Genomic DNA, 26,343 nt, shown 5'->3' with positions numbered 1-26,343 from the left:
ATTAAAGATCTTGGGATGCGATTATCTAAGATTTAGGATAGGCTATGAATCCAATGACTGGTATCCTTGTAAGAGAAAGGGGAGGGAGATTTGGCACAGGGTTACAGGGGGAAGCCATGTGAAGATGCAGGCAGGGACTAGAGTTATGTAATTACAAGTTGAGGAATACCAAGGATTGCCATCAACCATGAAAAAAGTAGAAAAAAGGTAAGGAATGGATTCTCTCTCAGAGCCTCCAAAAGGTACCAATGCTGCTGACACCTTGATTTTGGACTTCTGGCCTCTAGAACTTTCAAAGTACGTTTCTGTTTGTTGTTGTTGTTTTGTTTGTTTTAGGTAAAACTTGTAAGTTTATTCGGTGGAGGACTCAGTCAGGACTCCTAGTTGCGGAGTCATCCTCATCTTCCCGATAGCAGCCTCGGGCTGGGCCTCGGCCTCGCGGTACTCGCAACAGCGGGGCTGGCGTAAGAGCTCAAAGCCTCCTCCTGCGCCTGCGCCTGCGCTTGCGCCTGCGCCTTGGTCTTCACGCAGCGCTCACAGCTCGCGTGAAGGGCACTCTCGTGCCGCCGCGCTTCGCGTCCACCTTGGTCCTAGGACCTGCTTTGGGATGATTCAGCCTCTGTGCTCCGGCTCCTTGCCTTTGCTCTTTTTCCACTTCCTGCACATCATGACGGCTGGTGAGGAGGGGTCGGGTTATTGAGGAGGGAGGTGACGCGCAGGAGGGTGGTCCTGAGGCTCAGGTGGGGTTCCGATGTTTCGAGGGCAGCTGCCCGCCCGGGGGTCCTCACCCGGCACAGTGTGTGGAGCCTTGAGACGCGCATGTCAGCGTCTTGTAGATGTCGCTGTAGATGTCACCTTGGTCAGGAAACGAAAGTCCGGCGGTGGTTGCGGGAGTTAGGTAGTAGTCGGGAAACTTGAGGCGCGCCTTGAAGCAGCTGCCCTCATGGTAGGAGTTGGGCCCGAAAATGGCCACCTCCCAGTTGTACAGGTCGCCCCGTCCACCAGGGTCACCCAGCAGTCCTCCCCTGTCCCCTCCTGTGACCCTTTGAGCAGGGCACCAGTGGCCGGGCCTTGGTGTGATGCAAGAGTCCCGGGTCTGGGCGCGCGGGAGACCTGAGCCAGAGCTGGACATGGCCTCCTCCTCCTCGCTGCCCTCCGGGCCTGAGCGCTCCACTTGCTCTGGCCCTGCGCCACTTGCTCGCCTCTGTCCGGCCCATGCTGCCAGATTACTGTTGTTTTAAGACACTAAACTGGTGTGTGTTTTTTTGTTTGTTTGTTTGTTTTATCCCTGATACGCGGGCCTCTCACTGTTGTGGTCTCTCCCATTGCGGAGCACAGGCTCCGGACGCGCAGGCTCAGCGGCCGTGGCTCACGGGCCTAGCTGCTCCGCGGCATGTGGGATCTTCCCGGACCGGGGCACGAACCCGTGTCCCCTGCATCAGCAGGCGGACTCCCAACCACTGTGCCACCAGGGAAGCCCTGGTGGTAATTTTTAATAGTAGTCCTAGAAAATTAATAGACTTGTGCTCCACTTCTCAAGAGGGAACAGCATTAGAAGAATATTTCCAGTTACGCCACTCTGTGCACAGGAGTAAGAATGATTAATCTGATTTGTGAGGTTGGGGAATTAACTTGTAGCACCTAATACTCTTACAGGCTGACTTTTAGGCTATGCTATGGGGTGGATGTGTTCTCCTACTCATCTCTTCCATTAAATAAGTAAACCTGATTGATGACTTGAACCTGTTTTCTAGAAGCTCTCTAGGTCTGAAGCATGAAAGGCAACACACAATTCCCCACGTAGCTGGCTAGGCATAGATAATGCTTTACAGACTGTCCCTTCAGATGGTGTTCAAGATTGGACGTGTGTGTTATGGCTTTGAGGGTTTATAGGCCTGGAGGTCTTGAAGAAGAGGAAGAGATTCTGTGTGTGAGTCATAAGTACAGTACAACATATTACTTCAAACTTATCAAGGTTTACTTGATACTCAGCCATGATGAAGATATATTTCATCAACTTTAGGATTCCATCAATTGCAAGACTCACCATTATTTTATGTACTACTAAAAAAGAAAGGAACAACTGCATATGAATTGGTTCAGAAGCCAATTATTGCTTTGAAATGTCTCAGCTTTTCTGAGTATCTGGCAGTTTCTCCTGTTTCCATTGGTATTCGCTGACTTGTGATAGATAGTCCTTTGCACACATCTCAGTAATGAAATACAACATTATCTACTTGTAAACATCTTTTTTCTTAGTTCCTATAAAGCACTCAGTTATTCCTTTATAAGAAAATATGGAAGCGTGGTCATTCTTCCTACAAGGAGTATTTTCTGCTCAGTTTCCATGTCTTTCTGCATACACAATAGACTGTTTGTTTCACTCATGTCAAATTTATATTCCTCTGCTGTGTTTCTGTGCCTTTCTGCATTCTCCAAACATTTTGTTTAAATGCTGAATCGTAATGAAAGGTTTTTGAAAACGTTTAGACAGCAATTAAATTCAGCACTGTAGTGCCAGATTGCATATAACTCAACAGAGGTGATGACATTCATATGAACAACTGTGACCAATGGGGCATATGCCAGCAATGACAGCTCAGTTGTGACGCTGCCTGGCTGGCAGGGATTGTGAATGCAACTCCTTGGATTGTAAGAAAATCCAAGTTCAATGTATTAAATTTGAAAAAAAAGAAGTGTACCTTAGAATTGCTGAAATATGCAAATTAAATTTTTTACAGAAATAGGTAATCAAAATTTTCAAGTAAACCTCAAAGTTAATTATAACCACTCTTTTTTCTTTAATAGGGAGCCAGAAGTAGATAAACCTATATTGATTAATCACTGTTTCAGTATTTTTATCTTATTTGAAAATGACCTAGAGAGTCAGTGAATTTCCATCACTTAATATGGTGATACGCTAAGCTTCCAAGTTACCAAAAGACTTTAGAAACTATTTTTAAGTAGACATATCTCATCACTGTTGAAAAGTTTTATAAACTTTTACTCCACTTACATCTATTTGATTTACACCTTCATAACAATCATGTTTACATTAGTCAAGAAAATTCTACCAGATGTTAAAGAGCTAACCATTATCTTTTTAAAAGTTCTTTTCTTGTTGGCAAATTTTGTAACAGAAATAACTTATTTGACTAGTAAATCCAGGGAGAATAAAAGTTGCATGTCTGCATTAAATTTAATGCTGGTAATTCTGAAGACATGCTTGTTTTAATTAAAGCAACAAACTGAAACTAGCTTTTATTTACGGAAGATTATCCTAGATCACATGCACTTGAAAAACGTTTGAGTTAGTGTTTATAGTTCTGAGAGCATACTTAATTTACGTAGCATTTGTTTGACTTTAAGCCAATTAAATTAGTTGCAGGAAGGGGGTCCCCTTCCATGGCCCGAGAGTAGGCACTTGTCTAACACTTGGAAATGAATTGTCAGAGGAGACACATGTACTGACAAAGCAAAAGGTTTTATTGGGAAGGGGTACCCGGGCAGAGAGCAGTAGGGTAAGGGAACCCAGGAGAACTGCTCTGCCACATGGTTCACAGTCTCAGGTTTTATGGTAATGGGGTTAGTTTCTGGGTTGTATCTGGCCAGTCATCTTGCCTTTGTTTGGTTTGACTCAGGGGTCCTTCCTGGTGGCACACGCATCTCTCAACCAAGATGGAGTCTAGTGTGAGGGTTTCTAGAAGGTTGGCAGGACATATTATGGGCTGGTGTCTCTTGCCTCCTTTTGCTCCCTCATGATTTCTCCTGGTTAGTTTTCGGTGGCAGCCCTGTGTTCCTTATTGGGACCTCCTGTTGTGAGGCAACTCTTGCCAGTGGTTATTATCATATCTGGCTGAGACAGGTTTCATTCGATGGTTCCCTAACAAATAGAGCTCTTTAAAAATTAACAGAAACAGACTCACAGATTTAGAGAATGAACTTACGGTTACCAGTGGGGAAGGGTTGGGGGGAGGGATAGATTGGGAGTTTGGAATTGACATGTATACACTGCTATATTTAAAATAGATAACCAACAAAGACCTACTGTACAGCACAGGGAACTCTGCTCAATATTCTGTAATAACCTAGATGGGAAAAGAACTTGAAAAAGAATAGATACATGTATAACTGAATCACTTTGCTGTACACCTGAAATTAATACAACATTGTTAATCAACTATACTCCAATATAAAACAAAAATAAAAAAAACAAAAACAGTAAATTAGTTTTAGCAATACCATCCAGAGGTAGAAAAATATAACACATCCATAACGTGTACACAGACACACACAAATATATAGACAGATGAAAACAGAGATCTTTCAGCTTTCATTAAGATTTTTCACTTGTCTAGTTTTCAAATAGTCTTTCCCCATTTTTTCTTTTTCTTCCCCTCTAATAAGGATTACCTCTTGAAATTTGCATATCAAAAAGATGTTCCACAGTTCCTAGAGAAGACTGGATAGAACATTTACATCTCAAAGGCACAGGGAAGGAATGCAGATCCCACCAAGAAGGACTTTTGTTTCCTAAATCCAGAATTTTGCAATAACTACAAGAATTTTCAAGTGAATAGGTGAGGTTTGGGGATTAGTAAAAAGATTAGGTGGGCAATTTATGTTCTTGTAAAGACTTGATTTGTAAGGCAAGTACAGTTGTTTTTAATTCCTCGAAGAATTGAATTGCAACCTGAATGATAGCAAGGCTGACTGATTCATTCAACTACATCATTTTTAATTTGCTTTTTTTTATATAAGGGAGAGCTTCAACTAAGATGGAAATCAAAAGATTCATATGTTCTGGATTTAGAGCTGTTTGTCTTTGGAATGTTTTTCTTTCTCTCTAGGTACATGGTTTCATTTAGTTTAGGGGAGAAGGCCTAAAAAAGAACTTCCTATCAGGCTCTGAATATCAGTTTCCAATTTGGCTAACTTTTACTATAGAGCTACTTAAAAAAATATATTTTTGAATATCTTGTAAGACTTCAGCCAGGACAAACAATAAATATACCTGGGAGTATTGAATGACCTCATGAATGAAAGAGGCATTTCCCAAAGAAGTACTGAAGATACTTTCCTCGAAATGTTGCAGGAAGGGGGACCCCTTCCAGGGCCCGAGAGTGAGCTCTTGTCTAACACTCAGAAATGAGTTGTCTGAGGAGACCCACTTGCTGACAAAGCAAGAGACGTTATTGGGAAGGGGTGCCCGGGTGGAGAGCATGAGGGTAAGGGAACCCAGGAGGACTGCTCCGCCATATGGCTTGCAGTCTCGGGTTTTATGGTGATGGGATTAGTTTCCGGGTTGTCTCTGGCCAATCATTCTGACTCGGGGTCCTTTCTGGTGGCGCGTGCAACCACTGAGCCAAGATGGATTCCAGTGAGGAGGATTTTGGGAGGTTGCTAGGACATGTGGACCAGCATCTCCTCTCTCTTTTTGACCTTTACTGTATTCTGCTGGTTGGTGGTGGCTTGTTAGTTCTTTGTTCTTTCCAGTAGCTCCTGTCGTAAAATAACTCATGCAAATTGTTACTGTCTTTGCCTGGCCAGGGTGGGCAGTTTCAGTCAGTGTTTCCCCTAGCACCAAGACCAAGAGCCACTCCCGTTACTGAACTGAACTTGGGTCTGCTTGTTGGATGTGCAACAAAGCCAATCTACTGACACTGTGTTATAGTGAAGGAAAGTACAGCATTTATTGCAGGTTGCCAAGCAAGGGGAATGGGCATCTCATGCTCAAAAGACCCAAACTCCCTGATGACTTTCAGGCAAGGGTGTTTATTTTTATTTATTTATTTTTTCTTTTTCTTTTATTTTTTTAAACATCTTTATTGGAGTATAACTGTTTTACAATAGTGTGTTAGTTTATCCTTTACAGCAAAGTGAATCAGTTATACATATACATATGTTCCCATATCTCTTCCCTCTTGCGTCACCCTCCCTATCCCACCCCTCTAGGTGGTCACAAAGCACAGAGGTGATCTCCCTGTGCTATGCGGCAGCTTCCCACTAGCTATCTAATTTACATTTGGTAGTGTATGTATGTCCCTGACACTCTCTCACTTCGTCACAGCTTACCCTTCCCCCTCCCCATATCCTCAAGTCCATGCTCTAGTAGGTCTATGTTTTATTTCTGTTCTACCACTAATCTCTTCATGACATTTTTTTTCTTAAATTCCATATATATGTGTTAGCATACAGTATTTGTTTTTCTCCTTCTGACTTACTTCACTCTGTATGACAGACTCCAGGTCTATCCACCTCATTACAAATAACTCAGTTTCATTTCTTTTTATGGCTGAGTAATATTCCATTGTATATATGTGCCACATCTTCTTTATCCATTCATCTGTTGATGGACACTTAGGTTGCTTCCATGTCCTGGCTATTGTAAATAGAGCTGCAATGAACATTGTGGTACATGACTCTTTTTGAATTATGGTTTTCTCAGGGTATATGCCCAGTAGTGGGATTGCAGGGTTGTATGGTAGTTCTATTTGTAATTTTTTAAGGAAGCTCCATACTGTTCTCCATAGTGGTTGTATCAATTTACATTCCCACCAGCAGTGCAAGAGTGCTCCCTTTTCTCCACACCCTCTCCAGCATTTATTGTTTCTTGAGTTTTTGATGATGGCCAATCTGACCAGTGTGAGATGATATCTCATTGTAGTTTTGATTTGCATTTCTCTAATGATTAATGATGTTGAGCATTCTTTCATGTGTTTGTTGGCAATCTGTATATCTTCTTTGGAGAAATGTCTATTTAGTTCTTCTGCCCATTTTTGGATTGGGTTGTTTGTTTTTTTGTTATTGAGCTGCATGCATTGCTTATAAATTTTGGATATTAATCCTTTGTCAGTTGCTTCATTTGCAAATATTTTCTCCCATTCTGAGGGTTGTCTTTTGGTCTTGTTTATGGTATCCTTTGCTGTGCAAAAGCTTTTACGTTTCATTAGGTCCCATTTGTTTATTTTTGTTTTTATTTCCCTTTCTCTAGGTGGTGGGTCAAAAAGGATCTTGCTGTGATTTATGTCATAGAGTGTTCTGCCTATGTTTTCCTCTAAGAGTTTGATAGTGTCTAGCCTTACATTTATGTCTTTAATCTGTTTGAGTTTATTTTAGTGTGTGGTGTTAGGGAGTGTTTTAATTTCATACTTTTACATGTAGCTGTCCAGTTTTCCCAGCACCACTTATTGAAGAGGCTGTCTTTTCTCCACTGTATATTCTTCCCTCCTTTATCAAAGATAAGATGACCATGTGTGTGTGGGTTTATCTCTGGGATTTCTATCCTGTTCCATTGATCTATATTTCTGTTTTGTGCCAGTACCATACTGTCTTGATTACTGTAGCCTTGTAGTATGGTCTGAAGTCAGGGAGCCTGATTCCTCCAGCTCCATTTTTCGTTCTCAAGATTGCTTTGGCTATTCGGGGTCTTTTGTGTTTCCATACAAATTGTGAAATTTTTTGTTCTAGTTCTATAAAAAATGCCAATGGTAATTTGATAGGGATTGCATTGAATCTGTAGATTGCTTTGGGTAGTAGAGTCATTTTCACAATATTGATTCTTCCAATCCAAGAACATGGTATATTTCTCTACCTATTTGTATCATCTTTAATTTCTTTCATCAGTCTCTTATAGTTTTCTGCATACAAGTCTTTTGTGTCCTTAGGTAGGTTTATTCCTAGATATTTTATTCTTTTTGTTGCAATGGTAAATGGGAGTGTTTTCTTAATTTCACTCTCAGATTTTTCATCATTAGTGTATAAGAATGCCAGAGATTTCTGTGCATTACTTTTGTATCCTGCTACTTTACCAGATTCATTGATTAGCTCTAGTAGTTTTCTGGTAGCATCCTTAGGATTCTCTATGTATAGTATCATGTCATCTGCATACAGTGACAGCTTTACTTCTTCTTTTCCTATTTGGATTCCTTTTATTTCTTTTTTTTCTCTGATTGCTGTGGCTAGAACTTCCAAAACTATGTAGAATAAGAGTGGTGAGAGTGGGCAACCTTGTCTCATTCCTGATCTTAGTGGAAGTGGTTTCAGTTTTTCACCATTGAGAACAATGCTGGCTGTGGGTTTGTCATATATGGCCTTTATTATGTTGAGGAAAGTTCCCTCTATGCCTACTTTCTGCAGAGTTTTTATCATAAATGGGTGTTGAATTTTGTCAAAAGCTTTCTCTGCATCTATTGAGATGATCATTCGGTTTTTCTCCTTCAGTTTGTTGATATGGTGTATCACGTTGATTGATTTGCATATATTGAAGAATCCTTGCATTCCTGGAATAAACCTCACTTGATCATGGTGTATGATCCTTTTAACGTGCTGTTGGATTCTGTTTGCTAGTATTTTGTTGAGGATTTTTGCATCTATGTTCATCAGTGATATTGGCCTATAGTCTTCTTTCTTTGTGACGTCTTTGTCTGGTTTTGGTATCAGGGTGATGGTGGCCTCATAGAATGAGTTTGGGAGTGTTCCTCCCCTCTGCTATCTTTTGGAAGAGTTTGAGAAGGATAGGTGTTAGCTCTTCTCTAAATGTTTGATAGAATTCATCTGTGAAGCCATCTGGTCCTGGACTTTTGTTTGTTGGAAGATTTTTAATCACAGTTTCAATTTCAGTGCTTGTGATTGGTCTGTTCATATTTTCTATTTCTTCCTGGTTCAGTCTCAGCTGCTTGTGCATTTCTAAGAATTTGTCCATTTCTTCCAGGTTGTCCATTTTATTGGCATACAGTTGCTTGTAGTAATCTCTAATAATCTTTTGTATTTCTGCAGTGTCAGTTGTTACATCTCCTTTTTCATTTCTAATTCTATTGATTTGAGTCTTCTCCCTTTTATTCTTGATGAGTCTGGCTAATGGTTTATCAATTTTATTTATCTTCTCAAAGAACCAGCTTTTAGTTTTATTGATCTTTGCTATTGTTTTCTTCATTTCTTTTTCATTTATTTCTGATCTGATCTTTATGATTTCTTTCCTTCTGCTAAATTTGGGTTTTTTTTGTTCTTCTTTCTCTAATTGCTTTAGGTGCAAAGTTAGGTTGTTTATTCGAGATGTTGCCTGTTTCTTAAGGTATGATTGTATTGCTATAAACTTCCCTCTTAGAACTGCTTTTGCTGTATCCCATAGGTTTTGGGTCGTCATGTCTCCATTGTCATTTGTTTCTAAGTATTTTTTTATTTCCTCTTTGATTTCTTCAGTGATTACTTCGTTATTAAGTAGTGTATTGTTTAGCCTCCATGTGTTTGTATTTTTTACAGTCTTTTCCTGTAATTGATATCTAGTCTCATAGCATTGTGGTCGGAAAAGATACTTGATACAATTTCAATTTTCTTAAATTTACCAAGGCTAGATTTGTGACCCAATATATGATCTATCCTGGAGAATGTTCCATGAGCACTTGAGAAAAATGTGTATTCTGTTGTTTTTGGATGGAATGTCCTATAAATATCAATTAAGTCCATCTTGTGTAATGTATCATTTAAAGCTTGTGTTTCCTTATTTATTTTCCTTTTGGATGATCTGTCCATTGGTGAAAGTGGGGTGTTAAAGTCCCCTACTATGATTGTGTTACTGTCGATTTCCCCTTTTATGGCTGTTAGTATTTGCCTTATATATTGAGGTGCTCCTATGTTGGGTGCATAAATATTTACAATCGTTATATCTTCATGGATCGATCCCTTGATCATTATGTAGTGTCCTTCTTTGTCTCTTCTAATAGTTTTTATTTTAAAGTCTATTTTGTCTGATAAGAGAATTGCTACTCCAGCTTTCTTCTGATTTCCATTTGCATGGAATATCTTTTTCAATCCCCTCACTTTCAGTCTGTATGTGTCCCTAGGTCTGAAGTGGGTCTCTTGTAGACAGCATATATAGGGGTCTTGTTTTTGTATCCATTCAGCCAGTCTGTGTCTTTTGGTGGGAGCATTTAATCCGTTTACATTTAAGGTAATTATCGATATGTATGTTCCTATTACCATTTCCTTAATTGTTTCGGGTTGTTTTTGTAGGTCTTTTTCTTCTCTTGTGTTTCTTGCCTAGAGTAGTTCCTTTAGCATTTGTTGTAAAGCTGGTTTGGTGGTGCTGAACTCTCTCAGCTTTTGCTTGTCTGTAAAGGTTTTAATTTCTCCATCAAATCTGAATGAGATCCTTGCTGGGTAGAGTAATCTTGGTTTTAGGTTTTTTTCCTTCATCACTTTAAATATGTCCTTAGGCAAGGGTTTTTAAAGATAACATTAGGGGTGAGGGTTGTAGGGTGTGTGGTCAGCTCATGGACATTCTTCAGGTTGTTGTTGATGAAGTAACAGGTGATGTTTCAGGAATCTTAATCATCAACCTTCTGGGTCCAACTAGTATGGAGTCTATATGCTTGTGGTCAGCATGTAGTCACCATCCTCCACCTGGATAGGGATCTTTGTTTCTGCAGAACTACTCAAAGATATGGGTCAGACTGTTATGTATATCCCTTGAGGATGAACTAGGTGTCCTGTGACTCTGTTTTATTGCTGAACTGTTGTTTAAGCTATCATTACTTTTCTTGCTCGACTCCTTTTCCTTTGTTTCTGTGTTCCCTCACTTCTTGGGAAGGCCAAATAAGAAGCTGGGGACATGAAGGGACTTGTCCTTGGGAGGGCCCTGCAGAGTCCTGCTAGGTTTCAGTCTGACCCCAGACTCAGCCTGATTTCTCAGTCAGAGCCAGTTCAGAAAAGGAAACAGTCAAATAAAGTTCGAAAGCTCATAATGCAAAAAGTGTGGCATTAGGATCCAAAAGGGACTTACCCACCGCCTCCAGAGGCAGTGAGAAAGCAGCAAGCTGAAGGGACTCAGCAGGTATCTCCACCTCATTGCCCATTGTTCCCTAGACACTGTGGGGTGGGGGAGCTTCTTCAGTCCCCTCTTCTGATATCAGAACTGTTATAAGATAAACTGAGGCATATTAAAAATTTTAAGAGTTTATTTGAGCAAATAATTATTTAAATCAAGCAGTGCCAAACCAGAAGTGGTTAGAAGTGCTCCACTGACAGGAACTGGGAGAGGCTTTCATAGAGAAAATGTGGAAGCAAAGTAAGGAAATTACTGATTGGGTATAGCTGAAAGCCGTGTTGGCCATTTGTGACTGGTTGTCCTTAGCATTTTGATTTTGTAACCTTGAGGCAAATATAGGCTTAGATTTGGTTTGCTTCTATAGGCCACCAGAGCATTAGAACCATCTTGGCCTAATGGCCTCCTTGTTCAATGACTTTAAAAGAAGGCATGGTTCTAAAGGCTGGTCAGTCATTCTTTACTGTCTATTACACATTTCTAAGAACAAATCTTCTCTCTTGTCTCTGTATTTTGCCTTCCATTAGTCACACCTGTCTCTTGTCATTTCGTTTTGCTTTGCTTTGTTTTTGTCCCTTGTTGGGTCAAGGTAGGTTTGTTTTATGGAAATAATTAATGCCTGATTTCCCACTCTTCAGAGCTCTGGTGTGAGTTAAATCTACAGATGTTTATGAGTGGTGACAATCCCTGTAGGCAAATGTAGTAGCAGTACATTTATTTGGGAACCAGCTATACTGAATGATGCCAGCTGAAAGGGAATCCCAGAAATTTGCTTTCATGTAGATCAGACATTTGAACCCAGTGAAGAATGGCCCCCACTTTTTCTAGCTTTTATAAGTCCTGTAAGGCCCAAATTTCACTTGTGCAATCTGAGAACATTTTTTGCTTTCATCTGTGACTGGGGGTGGGGGAGTGGGAGTCAGTTGTTCAAAAGGAGGTTCTTTGTTCATCCTGACTCTCAAATCTGTTTCATAGGAAAATTTCCATAGGGAACCTAGGAAGAGAAACAAATGACTTAGGCAGAGAGCAACATTTGCTCTATTAAACATTCCAGTGGCTGGGTCTGTGGCCAGCAGGGCAGCCAAACCTAAGGAATTTCAAGGAGCATAGCTCTTTTTAAAATTGGAGTCCTTTGTCTGGACATAATGCTAATTGTTTCACATAAGCAACTTGATATATAGTACTGTGGGGACATCAGTGTTTTCTTTTGTCAAATACAGGCTAACATTTATTCAAAAAGGTTACAGTTAGAAAAGATTGTGAAACAGAGCTTAAGAAAGTGATCATGGGAGCCAAACTCTCTTTTCACTATAAACTTTTTCCTTTTCCTTGCTTCTGTAATTGTCAGATGCTAAATGCTTGAATCTTCTTGGGTTCTCTTTTCTTAGGAAGGGCACAGTGTAACCGGGGGAAGCAGATATTTGAATGCTGTAGTCCAAACAGCTGGCATGGGAAACAGGCATGGACGTGGAGGCTGCTGGTGATTTGAACGAAGCCCAAACACGCCTGAAGTTAACTTGATTTACAGGAGTCAGCAGAACCTGGAAAAGAACCAAGCTGTGAAGCCTTTGTTTGGAAAGTTTTGCAGGCTAGCCAGATCTAAATAAAGCTTTTCTATCAGGATTTCAAAACAAAACATTGAAAAAAACAGAGGATGCCTCTATCTTTCCTTGCTTTTGGCCAGGTTTTGAATTCAGTTAGAGGAGTAGTGAGTTGGATGTGGAAAAAGATGCAGTCAGTTTCTTTGAGCAGTTCAAGAATCTGTCCCATCCTGGAACATATAACACTGCAGGGTTGGATTGATTTCTACTGCCTAAGGAAAAAGCTAATTAATATTTCATGTTTTTATTGTGGTTCAGTAGTTGCAGGACTTACATTATAAGTTGGGGGCAATGTCAAGTTGACACAGGAAGCATAAGTGACTTAGAAATGCCATACTGAGGGTATGCCTATGCACCTACCATTCCTAGATGCCATCTCTGGCTCAGCCACCAAAAGAAGTTCTGTGTCCTCCTCTATGCAATGGTGATACTAAAAATACTGTTTAAAAAAAAATCAAGTGAAAAACCACATGTAAATGTAAACTATGAAGGTTCCAGGACTCTGTAGTCTCTGTGCCCTAAACACTATGGCATCCAACAATATTTATAGACCTAGAACACACATGGTAGGCACTCAGTTAGTATTTGTTGAATGCAGGAATGTTTTGTGGCAAAGCATCTTCATTTTCCTCTATAGTAGGGGCTGGCAAACTATAGCCAAAGGCCTCTTTTTCGAAATGAAGTTTTATTGGAATACAGCTACAGTCAGTGTTGAGCATGGCTGCCTTTTTGCTACTACAGCAGAGGTGAGTGGTTGTGACAGAGAAGTCCCAAATATTTACTATCTGGCATTTTACAGAGAAAATTTGCCGATCGCTTCTCTACTGCTAAACTTTTCTACCTTCCCCTAAACAGTGTGTCCATGAATATTCCTGGAGCCCTATTTCTCAAAATATGTTTCAGGGAACACTAATTCTATGAGCTGTTCCTGGTTTAGGAAGTTCAGAAAATACAAATTTATAATGTATAGTGTTACGTCTGAAAAAAACTTGTATAATTTTGATTCAGTATTTTAAAATTCATTTGACCTTATTATTCTCACCAATTAATGTTTTATAGAAGGAAGTTGCCCATAAACACCTTAAGAAATGTTGGTGAACAGAATTAATTTTGCATGCTAACTCCAGGAAATTGGAAGTGACTGCCCAGTGCATTGCATTGAGAATGGTCATGAGGTACTGCCGAGGCACCTAGATCAGCCATGGTGTGTATGCTGAGCATTTGCCGACACTTGTTTACACCTTATGAAAACTGCTTTACACTTATGGTCTTTACAGTTTCTGTATTGGTCCCTGCTGCGTGAGATGTGACTTCAAGGATGCTTTTCTTGGGTGGCTTATAACTTAGTTATGAAGAAATTTCACTAAGAATTACAGTGAGAGTACTTGTCTTATCTTCCAGGAGAACTGCTTAGAAGATGAAATTTGATTGGTCATATAGATGCAGACTTGATTATTATACGTTATTCTGCTTCTGATAGTCCCATTCCACTTGTGTTACTTTTTGTAGTTGTTCTGCAGTCCTTGGATATATATTTTTTTATTTTTTTATTTTTTTATTTTTTTATTTTTTTTCCGGTCTTTATTTTCATTGCTTCAGATTTTGAAGTTCCTATTGACATATGCTCAAGCTCAGAGATTTTTTTTCCTCAGCCATGTCCAGTCAACTAATGAGCTTATTGGAGGCATTCTCCATTTCTGTTACAGCGTTTATGATTGCTAGCTTTTATTTTTGATTCTTTCTTACAATCAAATCTCTCTGCTTATGTTACTCATCTGTTCTTGCATGTTGTCAGTTTTTTCTATTAGAGTCCTTAGTATATTAATCATAATTTTAAAAAAATTCCTGGTCTCATAATAATGAGTCTAATAATAGGTCTCATTCCTGCCATATCTGAGTCTGGTTCTGATGCTTGCTCTTCAAACTGATTTTTGCCTTTTAGTATGCTTTGTGTTTTTTTGTTGTTGTTGAAAGTCAGTCATGATGTATTGGGTAAAGGAAACTCCAGGAAATAGGACTTTAGTGATATAGTGGTAAAGTGTTGGGGTAAGGGGAAGCGTTTTTTAGTCCCATGATTAAGTCTCAGTCTTTTAGTGAGCTTGTGGCTCTGGACTATGAACTTCACAAGTGCTTCTCAGTTCCCCATCTCTACCCCATAGGTGGGACAGGACAGCCAGAGTAGGCTGGAGTTGGATATTTCCCTTCTCCCAATTTGTTAGGCTCTGGTCAAATAGTTTCTCTTGAGGGCAGACCTTTTAAAAGAATAGGGTATTTCAGAATGGCTCCCTTTCCCCTCCCTGGAAGCATGAGAGAATTTTTCTCCAATATTCACTGTGAGAACCTGGTAGGTAGAACTCACAGAAGTGTCAGGCCCTCCTGATGACTGGGGCCCCTTGGAGGTTTAACTCTCAGACTTGTCCAGACTGAGCCTCCAGAAATTTTTCAATTACAGCTTAGGTTTTCCTACCCTGGTATTGGTTCCTGTGGGGTTTTTGCTCTGGTTAAGTTGTGATTTCCTTGTATCTACCTGTCTGTCTCTCCAATTTGGGGGCAGTGGTTTGGGCTGTGACCTCACTTCTCTGATAAATATAAGAAGAATTGTCAATTTTAATTTTATTTTAGCATTTTACTTGTTAGGATGTTATGGCAACTTTCAAACTCTTTACATGCTGGACCAGAGACTTTAAGTCCACATCATTCTGTATACTTTCTTGGGTCTTAAAAAGATAACAAAGCAGATTCCTTGTCAGATCTTGTGTGTCCAGGAAGCATTATAAATTTGCTTTTTGAAGTTCCACCTTTGATTGAAACATATAGCAGTTTAAAAAGAGAAAATGAAAGTAATAGATATACTAATAAAAAAGAATAACATTTCCCTGTACCCGAAGCACAACAGAACAACAAAGCTATCATGGGGGTTAGTGCTGGACTATGCTGAGAGGTATGTCTGAAAGCAGGCAGAAGCTTCTTCAAACTAGGGCCTTGAGTGGGGTTCTCCTGGTTAAGAAAGGAGACTGGAGAGCTCCTTAGGGCTGTCATTTCTGTGAACTTAGTGCCCAGGAAAGAAAGACACTTTGTATACATTCACAACCTGAAAATGAGGCAAGCCCCACACAATGGCAAATCTTTAATATCTGTAATACCATCAAGGACATAGGGGAAGAGAAGCAGTTGCGGGTTGCCACTATACCTGGGAATGGCTGGAAAGGAAGGAAAAAAGTGACATTTAACCAAAATGAGCTTGAACTACAAACTCTAAAACGTATGAAGAAATCTAGTCTTAGAAGGACAGCCAACAATTTGAGACAAATTCATTTTAGGTACAATTAAAATAATAGATTAATTTGAAAAAGTCTTTAGATACATGTGTTTAGGATCATCAGAGTGGTAAATGAAAGAAAAACTTTCATACAGGCAGAAATGAAACAAAAAGATGCATATGAAATAAAAATCTTGTACACGACAAATGTAGGCAGTGGAATAAGAGACACAATATATTCTAGGCTGACACAGTTGAAGAAAATATAGTGCTCTGGACAGTTGTATTAGCAATTCCACAAGAATGCAACACAAAGAGAGTAAGAGAAAAAATATGGAAAAGCAGGGAAGAGACCTGGAAGATGTAGATTGAAAGGTGTCAGCATATATCCAAGAGGAAGTTCAAAAGAAAAAAGGGATGGTGAAAAAAATATCAAAAGAAAAAAGTGATGGTGAAAAATATATTCAAAGGAGAGTGAAGACATTTCAGAATTTAAAGAAATTCACAAATCTTCACATTTTAAAGAACACAAAGAATAATGAAAAGGAAAAATAGAAATAAGTTCACATGTAGATCCAAGATGGTAATATTGCAGAACTCCAAGCATAAAGAGAAAGGTCTTAAAAGCCACAAGAGAGAAAAACAGAATTCCTGTTAATGAATACCCATAGATGAACAACAGACTATTCATCTGCAACAGATGCCAGATTATAACAGATGTTTTCAAGGTGCTGATAGCAAATAACTGCAAACATTGAATTCTAAATCCAGTTAAACTATGACTCAAAAATAAGGACCTTATAAAGACAGTTTCAGATATCATAAGAAAAATTTACCACTTAAGATCCTCAGTGAAAGAACCATGAACACATATGCAAGGATCAAGATGCAAAAAACAAGAGAAACTGTTATTCTTAAAGTGCTGTTATCTTTAATTAACCATTGACATTGTTCACACACACACACACACACACACACACACACACACACACACACACTCTCAACATTCTAGATAAGAATACCAAGAAAGAGGGTGGAGGCAGAATTGGGAGTCAAGGTCTTTTCATTGGGTAGAAAAAGAAGACTTTGGTTGTTAAGGAGGTGGATGGAGATGTTAAGTAATTCTAGGCCAGTGTTTCTCAAACTGTGGCATCTATCAGAATCTCTTGGTGCACACAGGTTGTAGGTCCCATCCCCAGAGTTTCTGATTCATTAGGTCTGTGAGACCTGAGAATTTGCATTTCTAATAATTACCAGAGGATACCTATGCTGCTGGCCTGGGGTCCACACTTTTAGAACCAGTCCTCCAGACTTGATTGGAAAAATATTGTAGCTGACTCTGTAGATCAAAAAATTAAGGGTGACTGATAATAGAATAGAAACAATGTGTAACTTTAAAACCATAGGTTAAAAAATTATTGTACAGTACAACAGAGGCAGGTTAGGAGAAAACATAAGAGAATAAGGTGGAAAAAGAGATTGGTAAGCAAAAGTTAAAATGGTAGAACTAAACCCATAGACAGAAAGACAGTCTTTGCAACACATAGAACTGAAAAAGAATTTATGTCCAGACTGTATTAAGAATTTTTGCAAACATCTAAAACAAAAAGTCAAAACCTGAGAACAAAGGATATGAAGGCAATTCACAAAAAAGTAAAGCAATATGCCCAAGTAAGCATATGAAAAGTGCTTAGTCTCACCACTAACAAGGGGAATACAAAATTAAGACATGGATTCATACCCAACGGATAGGTGAAAACTTAAAAGTCTCATAATTCTAAATGTGAGTGGGGAAAGTGAAAAAACAAGACAGAAGTCTCACACATAGGTGGTGAGAGAGTGCATTGATAAAATCCTTAGAGACCAATTTGACTGTATTTAGTAAGGATATAATCCTCATGTTATATCATAGTAAAGATGCACATTCTCTGTAACCCAGCAGTTCTGTTTACGAGGAACCCAGAGGAACTCTTGCATGTATGTGTGTACAGAGGTGTGTGCATAAATGTTCTGGAAGCATTGCTTGTGATAATGAAAAGCTGGAAATAACCTAATTCTTTCACTAGGGAGTGATAAAAATGTAGGATCTTCATAAAATGGAGTACTCCGAAGAATTAGAATTAATGGGTACTATGCGGAGATAAATTCTACCTACAGATTCTTTAATGTTATATATTATACAACATTATTAACCCCAAATACCTTGAATCAGCATCAGTTAATACTACAGTAGAAACTATAATGTTTCAGTGATAAATAAGAAACTTCAATGAAATGTATTGACGTAAGTGATTTTGAGAATCCTAAGCACTGGGTTAGCCATTATTCTTTATGAAGATTAGAACGATAACACAGAAGGATGAATAATATTTACATTCCAGTAATCATTTTAAAATTAATCTATACTTTTTTTGTATTTTTTTTATCATAGAATTGTCTCTACATAAGTCTGTTTACTTAAAAGGGCAAAGAATTTCCTTTAATATGCAGAAGTTTATTTAATAGTTATTGTCCAAAGACTGTTGACTTGTAAACTTGAGACGATGTCTGTTTAAGAAGCTACATTTGTTCAAATATTTGTAATAGAGAATTACGTTTATTACTGAAAGAAATAAACTATGTTAGTCATTCTGTTCTTGTTTTAAATAACACAACCAGTATATAAAAACTGCTCCAAGAAAAAAAAAAGGGACTTGCCTGATGGCACAGTGGTTGGGGGTCCGCCTGCCGATGCAGGGGACACAGGTTGCCGCGGAGCGCCTGGGCCCGTGAGCCATGGCCGCTGAGCCTGCGCGTCCGGAGCCTGTGCACCGTGACGGGAGAGGCCGCAGCGGTGAGAGGTCCGCGTACCGCAAAACAAAAACCAAAAACCAAAAAACTGCTCAGTTAAATTAGGAAAGTGTAATTAAAACCTTCCTCCATGCAAAATGATTTTTTTCAAGTAAGATAAATTAGTGCTTCTAGCATTAACTTAAAACTGTAATGCTGAATCTAATTTTCTAGTTACATGTATTAACATGGTAAATCTCAAAAACAAAAAGTGAAAAAAGCAAATTGGTGAATATGTACAGTAAGATGACACTTATTTAAACAAAACATTCAAAACAGTGCTATATATATCCCATATAATGTTTTTTTACCAGAAACCGTGGTATCAAGTAAATATCAATATTACTTATAGATAACATGCCATGGTGATAAATTATGAAAACATGGAGGGTAGTCAAAGAATATGGTGATTTCTGGGGAGAGAGGAAGTGAGAGGTACCAAGAGTCTTCAATGATATCTGTCATATTTCTTACTTTCATTTTTAGCTTTATTGAGATAGAGTTGACATATAACATTTTGTAAGTTTAAGGTGTACACGTGTATGTTGATTTGACTTATATTTTGCAAAATGATTATACCACATTAGCATTAGCTAACACCTGCATCCTGTCACGTAATTACCTTTTTTTTTTGTGTGGTGGAACCATTTAAGATCTATTAGCAACTTTCAAGTATATAATACAGTATTATTAGCTATAATCACCATGCTATATATATTAGATCCCCAGAACTTGTTAATCTTATAACTGGAAGTTTTTACCCTTTGACCAGTATCTCCCCATTTCCCCCACTCCCCAGCCCCTGGTAACTACCATGTCATCTTTATTTCTTAAAACAAATAGTGAAAATATGGCAAAAATAACTTTTGTTCAATATAGGTGGTAAGTACTTGGATATTTGGATACTTGGAGTTTTTTTGTTTTTGTTTTTGTTTTTTTTTGTGGTACGCGGGCCTCTCACTGTTGTGGCCTCTCCCGTTGCGGAGCACAGGCTCCGGACGCACAGGCTCAGTGGCCATGGCTCACGGGCCCAGCCGCTCCACGGCATGTGGGATCTTCCCAGACTGGGGCACGAACCCATGTCCCCTGCATTGGCAGGCGGACTTGCAACCACTGCGCCACCAGGGAAGCCCTGTCATGTATTTTTATTTAGGTTATAGAACATGGGTAAAAAATATGTGAAAAAATGTGTTCTTTCTCTCATATACATAATTCTTTTTTTTTTTTTTTTTTTTTTTTTGTGGTACGCGGGCCTCTCACGGGTCCAGCCGCTCCGCGGCATGTGGGATCTTCCCGGACCAGGGCACGAACCTGCGTCCCCTGCATCGGCAGATGGACTCTCAACCACTGTGCCACCAGGGAAGCCCCATAATTCTTATAAACCAGTTACACACAGAAGATTCTTCCCCATTCCCCCCAACCCCCCAAAACAACTCTTTTATTCATATAGATGCTGTGAAAACATGAAGAACTCCAGCAACAGGAGCCCATAGGTAATAGTCAGCTGTTTGCAGCTTCAAGCTGGCAGTATCTTTTACATACAAATGTCCAGTAATGTTTCTGCACATTTCCAATTAGCACCCTCTGGCTTGTCCACAATAACTATCCAAACCTTCACCAGTATCCAGCCTTCCTCAGCAGCACCCAAACTCTCAGCAGATGATACCTTCCAGCATTTAATCAGGGAAGAAGAGATCAGTAGGCATTCCTCCCTGAGCTTCTCCCTGTCTTTCTCCTGACCCACAGATTTGCATCTGAAGCCTTTATTCTCTCTATTCCCCTTAGTTTCTGTGAGAACAATGGCCTTTCTTCTACTTTAATTCATCCATCCGTGTTCTGGACCTCCTTTCCTTTTACTTTTTCAGAATATCACTTTATCATAGGTGCCTCTGGCTCCTGTGTCTTTATTCTCTCCTATGTGTTTTTGTTTCCTTTTGGTATGTAATTATGCTTAACTATCTTCTAACTTAAAAAAAAAATCTCCCTTGACCCTCTCATTTCCACTACGTGTACTCCTCCCTCAACAACTTTAATTCATTTTTGAAAACTTTATTGCTAAGTGAAGGGCCATTATGGTGAAAATCCTTTCCTGACCATCTATTACATGATGTAACATAATGCTTCACTGTCAGACTTCTTGAAGGAGAGATCTACTTTTCCTTTCCCTACTGTCTCAACCCACTTCCATGGTTGTTTGGTTGCTGCCCCTCTTAGTGCACTAAGTTCTCTTGCCAAGAATTTACCAACTGATGTCTTGTTTGTAAGTAAACTGTTTTGAGTTGGCTTCTTGGATGTAGTTCATAGAGTTGGTTATTTCCTCTTATTTGAATGTCTTTCTGCCCTTGACTTCAGTTGTGTTGAACATGCATTTATTGATGGACCAGATACAATGTGCTAGAAGCCACCCTGGTTGCTAGAGATGTGGAGATAAGTAGGACCTGGACCTGCCCTTGAGAGCTTCAGAGGCTGCAGCTTGGGTGGGGGGAGACAGGTAAATGTTGCTTCATTAGAATGTCATGGGTTCTGGGCTATGACTCTGCTTAAGAGCAAAAAAGAAAAGAAGTTAGTGTGCTGAGGTGGGGAGATGATGCTGAAAACATGGCCTTTGTGCACTGGTGCCAAATCGAATCTCAGAGACAGAGTTTTGCGTGAAGTATAGAAAAGAATAGCTTTATCGCTTTGCTGGGCAAAGGGAGACACAGCAGGCTCCTGCCCTCAAAAACTGTGTGTTCCATCCCAGGAGGATTTGGTGAGGAGTTTTATACCAATAGTTCAAGGGTGATAAGATTAGGGTGTGTGCAGGGCTTGCACTCCTTTAATCTGGTCTCAGGTAATCTATTGATAAGCTTCTGTGGTTCCTTTAATCTGGCTTCAGGTGGTCTTCTCTGGAATGAAGCATGCTATATTGTCCATTCAGGGGTTTTAGTTCTATAAAGAGCTTAAAGATGTTGTTATGTGTATCCGTTGAGGTGGAAACAGGACCCTGCCCCAAGACTGCACTATTGTTTCTTGGCTGCTCCTCCCTTGTCTCTGCATCCCCTACCTTCCCTGATTAGCAGCTGTTTGAACCTGCCCTTTTGGGACTCAGGGAAGTTCATGGAGGTTGGAGTCTGTTCCCTACAAACAAGAAACAGGGGACACAGAAAGGCTTCTGTGCCCAAGAGCCCCACAGGGTCCTGCTCAGTTTCAGAGAGACCAAGAGAAAGCCTTTCTGGAGAAGGTGGTACCTGAACCGAGTCTTAAAACTTGAGTATTAATGTGGTTTCCAGCTCTTCTTATTTCCTGCCTATCTCTTTGGCTTTTTCTTTTCACCTCTCTTGTTTTTTGATGTTGTGTTCCCCAGTCCTCCTTCCTTGGTCCTTTATTCTCTTCTCATTCTACTCACTCTTTGTATATGTCTGTGTCCTTGACTACCATCTGTATCCTGCCTAGATCTGTCTCTTAAACTTAAAGCTAGATATATTGCATACCCTTATTCCCCCCCAGCTTTATTGAGATATCATTGACATGTAACACTGTGTAAGTTTAAGGTGTACAATGTGATGATCTGATACACATATATATTGAGAAATGTTTACTGTACCATTCTTAAACACTTCTGTCTGGTCTGGAAATTTTACAGACAATTCAACCTAAGACACTTAAAATGGATAATTTTTTTAACTCCTTAAATATATCCTTCCTCTAATGCTTCCTATCAGTGAATGCCACTACAATCTGTCTAGATGCCTAAGCCAAGCATTTAAGAGTTCATTCTACTATGTCTGTTTGGTCACCAAAGAGTTACTGATTTTGCTACTTCATATCTCTTATAGCTATCTACTTCTGTGAATTTCATTGCTGTTGCTTTAGCTTAGACCCTCCTCATTCTCTGCCTGTTGCATTCTCCTACTAACAGGTCTCTCCATCTTCAGGCTTTTTTCTCTTTAAGGACTTAAAGACTTGTCTTTCAGTCCTTTCCTTATCACTACCACAGTGACCTCTCAAAGCACAAAGCTGGCCTCTTCACTCCTCTGATTAAGGTCCTTTGATCACTCCCCATGGACATCAGGATGCAATATAAACTGGTTGACCTGGCTCACGGGAGAGGCATCATTTCTGGAATTTCCTCTCCTTGTTCCTAATTTCCAACAAATCAAGCTACATATGGTTCCCTGAGCGAACCAGTCTCTCTCATGTTTTGGTGCTTATGCATATGTTGTTCCCTCTGCCTGGAACTTACTTGTCCCCTTTCTTAACTGACTATAGCTCAGTCATCTAGTTATTACTTTCAAACTGCAAAAATTCTTCCCTGTCTCCTTTCCCAATTTAGCTTACTCTGACCCACAGGCTCTGTAGCATCATAGAATTTTTGGATCTAGCATTTATCACACCATACATTTATTACCAGTTGGCCTGTCTTGTATCTCTACTTAATCTTTGGGGTCCTTAAGCCAGGGACTGACTGTGTTTTTGTTCTCTGTGGCCTCAGATTCTAGGGTTGTTCCTCGCACATAGGCATAAGACACGTACTCAAGAGATGTGTATGGAATGAATAAATGGATCCAGCCTTCCCAAAGAACTTTCCCCATGGTCGTCATGGTGCTGGTTGCTTCTCAGTCTTCATTTTAAAACTAAAGAAAAGAGGGAAGTAATAGAAATAAGATTAAAAGATTTCTCAAAAAAGCTAGAAATGAATGTTGAACAAATAAATCTTGACTAGGGTTTTTTAAACAGTCAAAACTGACATGTAAAGGAAGACAGAAAAATTCCTATCAGGCAAAATGGGATAAAGGATCACAGAATATTTTTTTTGATAAATTAAAAAGTAGCAACATAGTGAAACAAGTTCTGAAACAGCAAGTTTGAAATTTACTTAAGGTCACGTGTTTTGGTTTTTTTTTTTTTTTTTTTGTTTTTTGCAGTGCGTGGGCCTCTCACTGCAGTGGCCTCTCCCACTGCGGAGCACAGGCTCCGGACGCGCAGGCTCAGCGGCCATGGCTCACGGGCCCAGCCGCTCCACGGCATGTGGGATCTTCCCGGACCGGGGCACGAATGCGCGTCCCCTGCATCGGCAGGTGGACTCTCAACCACTGCATCACCAGGGAAGCCCAGGGCACATGGTTTAAGAAAGTCATAGGCAGAACTTCTCAAAGACTGGAAAGATATCCTTAATAATAAGAAGCTACACTTAATCATAATAATTTTAGCTAACATTTATGAGCATTAGGGGTGCCTGGTATTATACTGAGTATTTTACATTCATGCTCTCAATTAATGTTTATATAACACTATGAAGTCTATATAATTATTATGCCCAGGTTACTGATGAGAAAAACCAAGCCCTTTTTATAAGCCAGATCTGCTGGATCCAAACCTAGTGCTTTCTGCCTTCCTGGAAGGAGGTTTATTGCCTCGAGGGACAGAGCTTGGCTGTGTAGGTAATTCACAGACAGGGCTTGTCCTCCACTGGGCCACAACAGCCAAGACACATTTCCCTCCTGTCCTCTTGGTTGCCTTTTGCAGATTTCCCTATTAGGGAGTCTATGAGGAAAAAGATTCACAAGGTCACATATAATAATGGACCAGAGGCTATGGAGGGAGGTAAACATTTTTACTTAATACCACCTACCATGGAAAGTTTCTTTGTGAGATCTGTGGGTATGGGTGCTGAGAATGAGCTTCCCCTTCCACATGGGGAAGTGGTAGGGCCAAGAGCCAGAATAACTTGTCCAAAGTCCCCAAGGAAGTCAGCACTAAAAGCCGAGTTTCTACCACTGGACATTCAGGTGGCTTAAATGGATATTTATGTGTATGAGAAAGAGGGTCCAAGAGAAGGAAATGCACCCTCGCCACTGAGTTATATAGAGATTGAGTGCAGAAACCTGTCTTCAGTTATGAGGCTTCTCAAATTTTGTCTGGTTCAGAGCTCAGCTCACAGTAGACCTCCAATGTATGTGCTTGATGAATTAGGAAGATTTTATGGACTAAACATTATCTGATTTAACCTTTACAAATTCCCATCAGTTAAATATCACTGATCCTTTAATAAAGATGAAAGTATGGAGACTTTGAACAAGACTAAATAACTTGTTCAAGGCCACTCGAAAAATAAGGACTGGAGCTTGGGTTGGGGAGCAGCAGCCCTTGTGATCACAGGTTGAAAGGTTTGCCTTTTCCTGTTTTGTATTGGCTCACAAAAGCCCATTGTTAAATATTCAGGACTTTCCAAGCTGACTATTAAGTTGTTAGTAGTTTGGAATTGCATGGTGTTAAGTACTTTTATCACAGGAATTTGCAAACAGTGTAAGTGAGGGCTCCCTCCACCTGTGGAGAGCCAGTTTACAGAACTGGTTTAGTGTGTCTGACCTGTCATTGTTCCCATTGATTATCCCAAATAACAAAGTTTCAGTTAAATGTTACATCACAACTCACTTAAGAGCAGCCTCACTTAAAGCTTCAGTGTATCCAGCCAAAGGAACTGACTTTAATGTGCTCTTTGTAGGGCTAGATCCCTATGAATGATAGATACAGGGAGTAACAGGTTAAAATTAGTGAGAGGATTCTAAAGAGATGCTATTTTCTCTGCATTTTATTTCTGTTGCAATATTTGGAAACTTTCCTGTTTACATATTTATTTAATGTGTCTCCCTCCACTAGAATGTGAGCTCCATGAAGACAGACACTTCATTTTTGGTGCTCCCGGGTTAGACCGTAGTATGAAATATAGTTGAAACCAGCAATAAGTTCACCAGCAGCAATCAAACAAGGAAATAGTTACAGTCTCACTCTCTAACTGTGAAAACCTGGTAGCCAAAGAAAATCAGAAGATTCTAGCATGGCTAGGCTTAGCAGTAGGCAGCTTTGGAAAAAGTCAAGAGAAACCCTTAACTATCATTACAGGGTTTCAGTAGAGAAAAGAAGGGCTTCCAGAGCTTTACATTTTCCAGGGCTTCAAATAAATTGAGCAATAATCTGAAGACTCTGGGCACCCTTGACCCATGGGAATATTTTTAGAGGAATAGCACCCACAACTATGTGATGTGAATTCTCAGATAAGATATTAAGAGAATCTCTGAAGAAATAGAACTCACTCAATAGCCTGTGAGTTCTGGGCTATTGCCCAGAGCCCCAGCAGAGCCTCCCCGTTCCCCTTGCACCACAGACAATAGAGAATGAATCTAATACAATAATAACTCTTTAACCTTAGGTCAGAGGAGAAAACCATGCAGGTTCAGATGAGCTGCAAGTAGAGTCACCAAGAATTGAGTTGTGTTCTGTCAGAGCAAAGAGAGGTTTGGTTAGAGTTGTCTGCCTTAAGCTTGTGTTAAAAAAATAAATAAATAAAAAAATCCACGGTGTTAGATACATTGATAATAGGGGAAGAAAGAAGGAAAGGGGAAGAAAGGAAGAGAGGAGGGAGGGAAGGAAGGGGAAGGAGGAAGGGCAGGAAAGAGCAAGGGAGGGGGGATGAAAGGAAAAGGCAGACTAGAAGAAAAGGAAGGAAAGAAGAGGGTGAAGGAGGGAAGAAAGTGGGAACATACTGAGCAAAACACAGATGAATAGTTCAGTCCATATTTCTATGAGTGGTGTGGGTCGTAAAAGAATTACGAACAGGAATTCCGTATTAAGAACAAGGTTATAAGAAATAAGAATTCAAGGATAGAATGGTACAAAATAACAGCCTGAAGTGCGGAAGATTTCAGAGCTAAGGGAACAAGTTAAGAACCGAAACAATGTCATTACGAAACTTATACATAAATTAGAGACAAAGAACAGAGTACACACAGCTGAAAGTCAAATTACTTACACAGAGAAAAAGCTGGAGGAAGTCATAGTGAGCACAGAGGAAA

The 26,343-nt window shown here is 39.7% G+C and overlaps 1 pseudogene; it reads right to left on the bottom strand.

Annotated features, from left to right (window-relative positions):
- Positions 1-398: 398 nt before the first annotated feature.
- The window catches only part of LOC131760822 (ubiquitin-conjugating enzyme E2 R1 pseudogene), a 77,128-nt pseudogene continuing 51,183 nt past the window's right edge, over positions 399-26,343 (bottom strand).

The sequence above is a fragment of the Kogia breviceps genome, chromosome 8 (genome assembly GCF_026419965.1).
Source record: "Kogia breviceps isolate mKogBre1 chromosome 8, mKogBre1 haplotype 1, whole genome shotgun sequence".
NCBI classification, from domain to species: domain Eukaryota; kingdom Metazoa; phylum Chordata; class Mammalia; order Artiodactyla; family Physeteridae; genus Kogia; species Kogia breviceps.
Note: the sequence above shows the minus strand (reverse complement) of the source record. Positions and strands in the feature narration are given on the sequence as shown.